This window comes from Oryx dammah, unplaced genomic scaffold (genome assembly GCF_014754425.2).
Source record: "Oryx dammah isolate SB20612 unplaced genomic scaffold, SCBI_Odam_1.1 HiC_scaffold_28, whole genome shotgun sequence".
NCBI classification, from domain to species: domain Eukaryota; kingdom Metazoa; phylum Chordata; class Mammalia; order Artiodactyla; family Bovidae; genus Oryx; species Oryx dammah.
Window position 1 is genome coordinate 33,516,097 of NW_024070212.1, and position 9,401 is coordinate 33,525,497.

The following is a 9,401-nucleotide window of genomic DNA, read 5'->3' on the forward strand; positions in this document are numbered from 1 at the left end:
TGTTGATGTTGATTCTTCTCCCTGTGTTTCTTGATGAGTCTGGCTAATGGTTTGTCTCTTTTATTTATCTTCTCAAAGAAGCAGCTTTTAGGTTTGTTGATTTTTGCTATGGTCTCTTTTGTTTCTTTTGCATTTATTTCTACCCTAATTTTAAAGATTTCTTTCCTTCTACTAACCCTGGGGTTCTTCATTTCTTCCTTTTCTAGTTGCTTTAGGTGTAGAGTAAGGTAATTTATTTGACTTTTTTCTTGTTTCTTGAGGTAAGCTTGTATTGCTATGAATCTTCCCCTTAGCACTGCTTTTACAGTGTTCCATAGGTTTTAGGTTGTTGTGTTTTCATTTTCATTCGTTCTATGTATATTTTGATTTCTTGTTTGATTTCTTCTGTGATTTGTTGGTTGTTCAGAAGCATGTTGTTCAGCCTCCATATGTTGGAATTTTTAAAATTTTCTCATGTAATTGACATCTAGTCTTACAATTGACATCTAGTCTTACTGCATTGTGGTCAGTAAAGATGCTTGGAATGATTTCAATTTGTTTGAATTTACCAAGGCTAGATTTATGGCCCAGGATGTCATCTATCCTGGAGAAGGTTCCATGTGCACTTGAGAAAAATGTGAAATTCATTTTTTGGGGGTGAAATGTCCTATAGATATCAATTAGGTCTAACTGGTCCATTGTATCCTTTAAAGTTTGTGTTTCTTTGTTAATTTTCTATTTAGTTGATCTATCCATAGGTGTGAGTGGGGTATTAAAGTCTCCCACTATTATTGTGTTATTATTAATTTCCCCTTTCATACTTTTTAGCATTTGCCTTACATATTGTGGTGCTCCTATGTTGGGTGCATATATATTTATAATTGTTATATCTTCTTCTTGGATTCATCCTTTGATCATTATGTAGTGTCCTTCTTTGTCTCTTTTCACAGCCTTTGTTTTAAAGGCTATTTTATCAGAGATGAGTATTGCTACTCCTGCTTTCTTTTGGTCTCTGTTTGCATGGAATATCTTTTTCCAGCCTTTCACTTTCAGTCTGTATGTGTCCCTTGTTTTGAGGTGGGTCTCTTGTAGGCAGCATATATAGGGATCTTGTTTTTGTATCCATTCAGCCAGTCTTTGCCTTTTGGTTGGGGCATTCAACCCATTTATGTTTAAGGTAATTATTGATAAGTGTGATCCCATTGCCATTTACTTTATTGTTTTGGGTTTGGGCTTATATGCCCTTTTTGTGTTTCCTGTCTAGAGAATATCCTTTAGTATTTGTTGGAGAGCTGGTTTGGTGGTGCTGAATTTTCTCAGCTTTTGCTTGTCTGTAAAGCTTTTGATTTCTCCTTCATATTTGAATGAGATCCTTGCTGGGTACAGTAATCTGGGCTGTAGGTTTTTGACTTTCATCACCTTAAGTATGTCCTACCATTCCCTTCAGGCCTGAAGAGTTTCTATTGAAAGATCAGCTGTTATCCTTATGGGAATCCCCTTGTGTGTTATTTGTTGTTTTTCTCTTGCTGCTTCTAATATTTGTTCTTTGTGTTTGATCTTTGTTAATTTGATTAATACATGTCTTGGGGTGTTTTGCCATGGGTTTATCCTGTTTGGGGCTCTCTGGGTTTCTTGGACTTGGGTGACTATTTCCTTCCCTATTTTAGGGAAGTTTTCAACTATTATCTCCTCAAGTATTTTCTCATGGCCTTTCTTTTTGTCCTCTTCTTCTGGGACCTCTATGATTTGAATATTGGGGCGTTTAACATTGTCCTAGAGGTCTCTGAGGTTGTACTCATTTCTTTTAGTTCTTTTTTCTTTTTTTCCTCTCTGTTTCATTTATTTCTACCAATCTATCTTCTACCTCACTTATCCTATCTTCCGCCTCCATTATTCTACTGTTGGTTCCGTACAGAGTGTTTTTGATCTCATTTATTGCATTATTCATTATTGATTGACTTTTTTTTTTTTCTAGGTCCTTGTTAAACATTTCTTGCATCCTCTCAATCCTTGTCTCCAGGCTATTTATCTGTAACTCCATTTTGTTTTCAAGATTTTGGATCATTTTTACTATCATTATTCTGAATTCTTTTTCAGGTAGACTCCCTATCTCCTCCTCTTTTGTTTGGTGTGGTGGGCATTTATCCTGTTCCTTTACCTGCTGAGTATTTCTCTGCCTTTTGATCTTGTTTAGATTGCTGTGTTTGGGGTGGCCTTTCTGTATTCTGGCAGTTTGTGGTTCCTATTTATTGTGGAGGTTCCTCTCTTTGGTTGGCTTAGATGAGTGGCTTGTCAAGAATTCTTGGTTAGGGAAGCTTGCGTCAGTATTTTGGTGGGTGAAGCTGGATTTCTTCTCTCTGGAGTGCAATGAAGTGTCCAGTAGTGAGTTTTGAGATGTCTGTGGGTTTGGTGTGACTTTGGGCAGCCTGTATATTGAAGCTCAGGGCTATGTTCCTGTGTTGCTGGAGAATTTGTGTGGTATGTCTTGCTCTGGAAATTGTTGGCTCTTGGGTGGTGCTTGGTTTCAGTGTAGGCATGGAGGCTTTTGGATAAGCTCTTATTGTTTAATGTTCCCTGGAGTCAGGAGTTCTCTGGTGTTCTCAGGTTTTGAACTTCAGCCTCCTGCCTCTTATTCTTACAGTAGCCTCAAGACTTCTCCATCTATACAACACTGCTTTCAAAGAGTAAAAATTCAACCCATTAGAGGTTTTTATACTTTTATGAGCAAAGGATGGGGGAAATTCCAAAGGTCTCTTCAGAATTAATGAAGAAACAAAGGCGCTTGAACAGGTATTTTCACACTTCAGAAAACAGAGAAGTCAATTTAAACATTATTACCAGAGTGATAAATTACTATTTAAGATTTGCAATTTTAGACTTTGGGGGTTAAAAACACAACGTAGCCTCTGGAGTTCACCTTTGATTATCTTAAAAAACACCTTTGTTGGGGCTTCCGTGGTGCCTCAGAGGTAAAGAATCCACCTGCCTACCAATGCAGAAGACACAAGTTCCATTCCAGATCTGGGAAGATCACACACAGCACAGAGCAACTAAGCCCATGTGTCACAACTATTGTGCCTGCCGGGGAGCTGCAATTTCTGAGCCCATGAGCCCTAAAGCCTGTGCTCCATGGCAAGAGGAGCCAAAAAACCCCCAAAAAACAAAAACCCCAGCTCTGTTAAGAAGGCATTGGAACTTATGGCTACTAAGGGAGAAAGCAGGGAGGGATAAATTGGGAGATTGGGATTAACATATACGTACTGCTGCTGCTGCTGCTGCTGCTGCTAAGTCACTTCAGTCGTGTCCGACTCTGTGCAACCCCATAGACGGCAGCCTACTAGGCTCCCCTGTCCCTGGGATTCTCCAGGCAAGAACACTGGAGTGGGTTGCCATTTCCTTCTCCAATGCATGAAAGTGAAAAGTGAAAAGTGAAAGTGAAGTCGCTCAGTCATGTCTGACTCTTAGCGACTACATGGACTGTGGCCCTCCAGGCTCCTCTGTCCATGGGATTTTCCAGGCAAGAGTGCTGGAGTGGGGTGCCATTGCCTTCTCCGGACATATACATACTACTATACATAAAATAGATGACAAATGAGAACTTACTGTATAACACAGAACTCGACTCAAATCTTGGAAATCACCTATATGGGAATAGAATCTAAAAAAGAGTAGATACATGTATAACTGATTCACTTTGCTATATAGCAGAAACTGACACAACATTGTAAATCAACTATACTCCAATAAAAATTAATTAAAATAAAATCATAAAAAAGAAGTCATTGGAATATCTAGTGGCCCAATGGTTAAGACTCTATGCTTCCACTACAGGGCCATGAGTTCTATCCCTGCTTGGGGAAGTTCTGTATGCTGTGCAGAGTGGCCAAAGAGGGGAAAAAAAAAAAAAGCCATTGGATATTCTTTCTTTGAAGTGCCTGGGCAAGTCTTCTTTTCTTAAAAATCTAAATATTGTTTGCCTTTTTCTTACTGATTTGTAGGACTTTTTCAAACTTCTGCATAAGACTCATTTGTTAGCAATATGTATTGTGAATACCTTTTCCAGTTTGTGACTGGAATATCAACTTTTTAAATTGTGTCTTTGGGTGAACAGCAATTCCAAATGTTGATGAAGTCTATAATTTCTCAATTTTCCTTTCATGGTTTGTAGTAGAAACAAAAAATAATAAGAGACTGTATGTGACCTACAATGCCTAAAGTATTTACTAATTAGTTCTTTATAGAAAAAAAATCCCTGAACTATACTAATGAGTTGAATATAGTTGTGATTGATAGTTTAAAGTTTGTTTAGCTGCCATCACCACTGTCAAATCTGCTTCAAGATACCCATGAATTTGGTGAGTAAACATTGGATTGCTGAGTCCAGGCACCAAAACTTATCTAAACTCTAAGATATCCATGAAAACAACAGGAATAAGCAGCCTTACTTATTCTTTCCAAATTCTATGTAAGGTTTTTGGGGAAGTGAATTTTCATATAGAACCCTAACTTCAAAGGAGTTTAGAAATGCAGTTTTGAGCATTCCACAGTCTCCAAAGAAAAATGTAGAATGAAGGTTGGAAGAGCCAGTCCAAAGTATCTGCCATAGTCCCCAAGTAATTCTATAAACAACTGATGCTATTACACCAAATATCCCACTAATGAAATTTCCAAACTGCTTGTTGTAAGGATATGGTTTCTAACAAGAAAAGTAGTAATAGCAAACTTTTAAATGCTTACCATGGGCTAGTTGCAAACACTTTACATCTTTTTTTTTTTTTAACTTTCATAATGATCTTATGAGGTTGGTATAATTGTTATCCCCTTTTCGCAAATGAGAAAATGGAGTCTTGGAGTAGTTAAGTAGTTTGCCTAAGGTTGCATAAGTGGTAAGTGGTAGAGGTGGGATTCAAGTTCAGGTGTGTCTTCTAGTGCTTCTCTAGGGGTAGAGAGATGAAACAAACTTTTGTTTGGAGAGATTTGAAGTCAGTCACCAAACACGAAATACTAGCAAAAGTTAAGTTTATAGGACAATGGAATGAAAATCCCTCTGGAGAGTATAACTTTGTTTATAGATTTAATAAAACTTTAAACATATGCTGAAGTCTTTTTTCTGTCCAGAACTCTGCTACACTCAGGAAATTTTGTAAGACTCTGTTCCTGTAATCAGATAGAAACATAGTCAGCCATATATGATAAATGTAATTTTTTCCTGGTGAACGGTTTGATTACATTCCTACTATCAGTTCAGTGCAGTCACTCAGTCATGTCCAATTCTTTGCCACCCCATGGACTGCAGCACACCAGGCCTCCCTGTCCATCACCAACTCCCAGAGTTAATTCAAACTCATGTCCATTGAGTTGGTGATGTCATCCAACCATCTCATCTTCTGTCATCCCCTTCTCCCACCTTTAATCTTTCCCAGCATCAGGGTCTTTCCAAATGAGTCAGTTCTTCACATCAGGTGGCCAAAGTATTGGAGTTTCAGCTTCAGCATTAGTTCTTCCAATGAACAGTCAGCACTGCTGTCCTTTAGAATCTAATGGTTGGATCTCCTTGCAGTCCAAGGTACTCTCAAGAGTCTTCTCCAACACCACAGTTCAAAAACATCAATTCTTCCGCATTCAGTTTTCTTTAGAGTCCAACTCTCACATCCATACATGACTACTGGAAAAACCATAGCTTTGACTAGATGGACCTTTGTTGAAAAAGTAATGTCTCTGCTTTTTAATATGTTGTTTAGGTGGGTCATCACTTTTCTTCCAAGAGCAAGCACCTTTTAATTTCATGGCTGCAGTCACCATCTGTAGTGATTTTGGAGCCCCCCAAAATAAAGTCACGCACTGTTTCCACTGTTTCCCCATTTATTTGCCATGAAGTAATGGGACCAGGGCCTTGGGCTGTGTGGATCACAATAAACTGTGGAAAATTCTGAAAGAGATAGGAATACCAGACCACCTGACCTGCCTCTTGAGAAACCTATATGCAGGTCAGGAAGCAATAGTTAGAACTGGACATGGAACAACAGACTGATTCCAAATAGGAAAAGGAATACGTCAAGGCTGTATATTGTCACCTTGCTTATTTAACTTATATGCAGAGTACATCATGAGAAATGCTGGGCTGGATGAAGCACAAGCTGGAATCAAGATTGCCGGGAGAAATATCAATCACCTCAGATATGCATGTGACACCACCCTTATGGCAGAAAGTGAAGAGTAACTAAAAAGCCTCTTGATGAAAGTGAAAGAAGAGAGTGAAAAAGTTAGCTTAAAGCTCAACATTCAGAAAATGAAGATCATGGCATCTGGTCCCATCACTTCATGGGAAATAGATGGGGAAACAGTGGAAACAGTCAGACTTTATTTTTGGGGGGCTCCAAAATCACTGCAGATGGTGACTGCAGCCATGAAATTAAAAGATGCTTACTCTTTGGAAGGAAAGTTATGACCAACCTAGATAGCATATTGAAAAGCAGAGACATTACTTTGCCAACAACGGTCCTTCTAGTCAAGGCTATGGTTTTTCCAGTAGTCATGTATGGATGTGAGAGTTGGACTGTGAAGAAAGCTGAGCTCCGAAGAATTGATGCTTTTGAACTGTGGTGTTGGAGAAGACTCTTGAGAGTCCATTGGACTGCAGGGAGATCCGACCAGTCCATTCTAAAGGACATCAGCCCTGGGTGTTCTTTGAAAGGAATGATGCTAAAGCTGAAACTCCAATACTTTGGCCACCTCATGCGAAGGGTTGACTCATTGGAAAAGATTCTGATGCTGGGAGGGATTGAGGGCAGGAGGAAAAGGGGATGACAGAAGATGAGATGGCTGGATGGCATCACCGACTTGATGGATGTGAGTTTGAGTGAACTCCGGGAGTTGGTGATGGACAGGGAGGCCTGGCGTGTTGCAGTTCATGGGGTTGCAAAGAGTCGGACACAACTTGTTATGCCCAGAGTCTGAGTCCCCAAAACTGAGAGAATAAGACGTCCACAGCAATGCAAAAGCATGAAGGGATTTTATTTCTAGCTTGAGCTAGGGCTCCCACCACATCCAACGCAGTGGAGTGGAGCAAGGAGCCCCGAGCCCAGATTTACAGCAGTATTTATAGGTTTTAGAACAGAGAGTTGGCAAGGGCTGATTGGCTGCGGGAGTTTCCTAGTATTTACTAATTGGCTAATCTTTATTGGCTACAGGGGTTTCCTGCTATTTACTAATTGGCTATTGGCTGCAGGGGGATGTCTTTTACGTCCTGATAAACTCAAACCAGGTTACGGGGAGTATGCTGATTAGACAAGTCCTGGCATCCTCAGGGATGACCTCACTGGGCAATGACTCAGCTTTTCCCATGAGTCCTACCTTAGTCCCTGAAGCCTATCATGGCGTTTGTTAGGTCCCAACAAACTGAGTGACTGAACTGAACTGAACTGTATTGGATGGGACCAGATGCCATGATCTTGGTTTTCTGAATGTTGGGCTTTAAGCCAACTTTTTCACTCTCCACTTTCACTTTCATCAAGAGGCTTTTTAATTCCTCTTCACTTTCTGCCATAAGGGTGGTGTCATCTGCATATCTGAGGTGATTGATATTTCTCCCGGAAACCTTGATTCCAGCTTGTGTTTCTTCCAGTCTAGCGTTTCTCATGATGTACTCTGCATATAAGTTAAATAAGCATGGTGAAAATGTATAGCCTTGACATACTCCTTTTCCAATTGGAACCAGTCTGTGGTTCCATGTCCAGTTCTAACTATTGTTTCCTGACCTGTGTACAGATTTCTCAAGAGGCAAGTCAGGTGGTCTGGTATTCCCATCTCTTTCAGAATTTTCACAGTTTATTGTGATCCACACAGTCAAAGGCTTTAGCATAGTCAATAAAGCAGAAATAGATGTTTTTCTGGAACTCTTTTGCTTTTTTGATGATCCAGCGGGTGTTGGCAATTTGATCTCTCGTTCCTCTGCCTTTTCTAAAACCAGCATGAACATTCCTACTATAGTTCCCATTTATATTGATGACTAACCCAAAATGTACAGAATACTATATATATAGGAAAATATTGAACAACATTCAGTTAGTAGTAGCTAGTTACTTAACTTTAAAATTCAACTTTGTTGATGCATAATTTACATTTAATGAAATGTGTTCATTTTAAGTATTCATCATGATGAATTTTTATGAAAGTATACATTTGTGTAACGACTATCACATTGATTTCTATTATTTCCACAATGTATTGAGTATTATCTGTGTTATATATCAGTAGTTCATTCCTTTTAAATGCTGAGTAGTATTCCATAGCATGACAATACCACAATTTGTTTATCCACTGATGAAGAATGTTGCTTCTAAGCTTTGGCTATTATTAATAAAGCTGCTCTGAATATTGGTGTACCAACACCTTTTTTTTTTGGACACATATTTTCATTTCTGTAGAGTAAAATATAGAGATGGGGTTGCTGGATTATATACTATTTGTTCAATTTATGAGAAGCTAGCAAACTGTCTTTTTGCTTGTTCTATTTTACATTCCTACCAGCTACCCAAAATTACTGCAGATGGTGAGTGCAGCTGTAAAATTAAAAGATGCTTATTTCTTGGAAGGAAAGTTATGACCAACCTAGACAGCATATTAAAAAGCAGAGACATTACTTTGTCAACAAAGGTCCATCTAGTCAAGGCTATGGTTTTTCCAGTGGTCATGTATGGATGTAAGAGTTGGACTATAAAGAAAGCTGAGCACCGAAGAATTGATGTTTTTGAACTGTGGTGTTGGAGAAGACTCCTGAGAGTCCCTTGGACTGCAAGAGATCCAACCAGTCCCTCCTAAAGGAGATCAGTCCTGGGTGTTCATTGGAAGGACTGATGTTGAAGCTGAAACTCCAATACTTAGGCCACCTGTTGTGAGGAGCTGACTCATTTGAAAAGACCCTGATGCTGGGAAAGATTGAAGGCAGGAGGAGAAGGTGATGACAGAAGATGAGACGGTTGGATGGCATCACTGACTCAATGGAGATGAGTTTGAGTTAACTCCGGAAGTTGGTGATGGACAGGGAGGCCTGGCCTGCTGCGGTTCATGGGGTCACAAAGAGTCGGACATGACTGAGTGACTGAACTGAACTGAACTGACGCTGCTACATACTACAGTTTCAGTTGTTCTATAAACTCAGCATTACTTGATACTGTTAGTGTTTTTAATTTATCCATTCTGGAGTGGTATCTCATTGTGGTTTTAATTTGTATTTCTATAATGACTAAGGTTTTTTGAGCATTTAAAAAATAAGTCATCACATATCTTCTTTTGTGAAATGTTTGTTCAGACCTTTTGCTCATTTAAAAAAAAAAAAGGTTTTTTTGTAATACTTTAAGTGTTCTTAAGTACTGTAGATAAAAATATTGAAATATTTTCTCCCAAACTCTGTCTTGCCTATT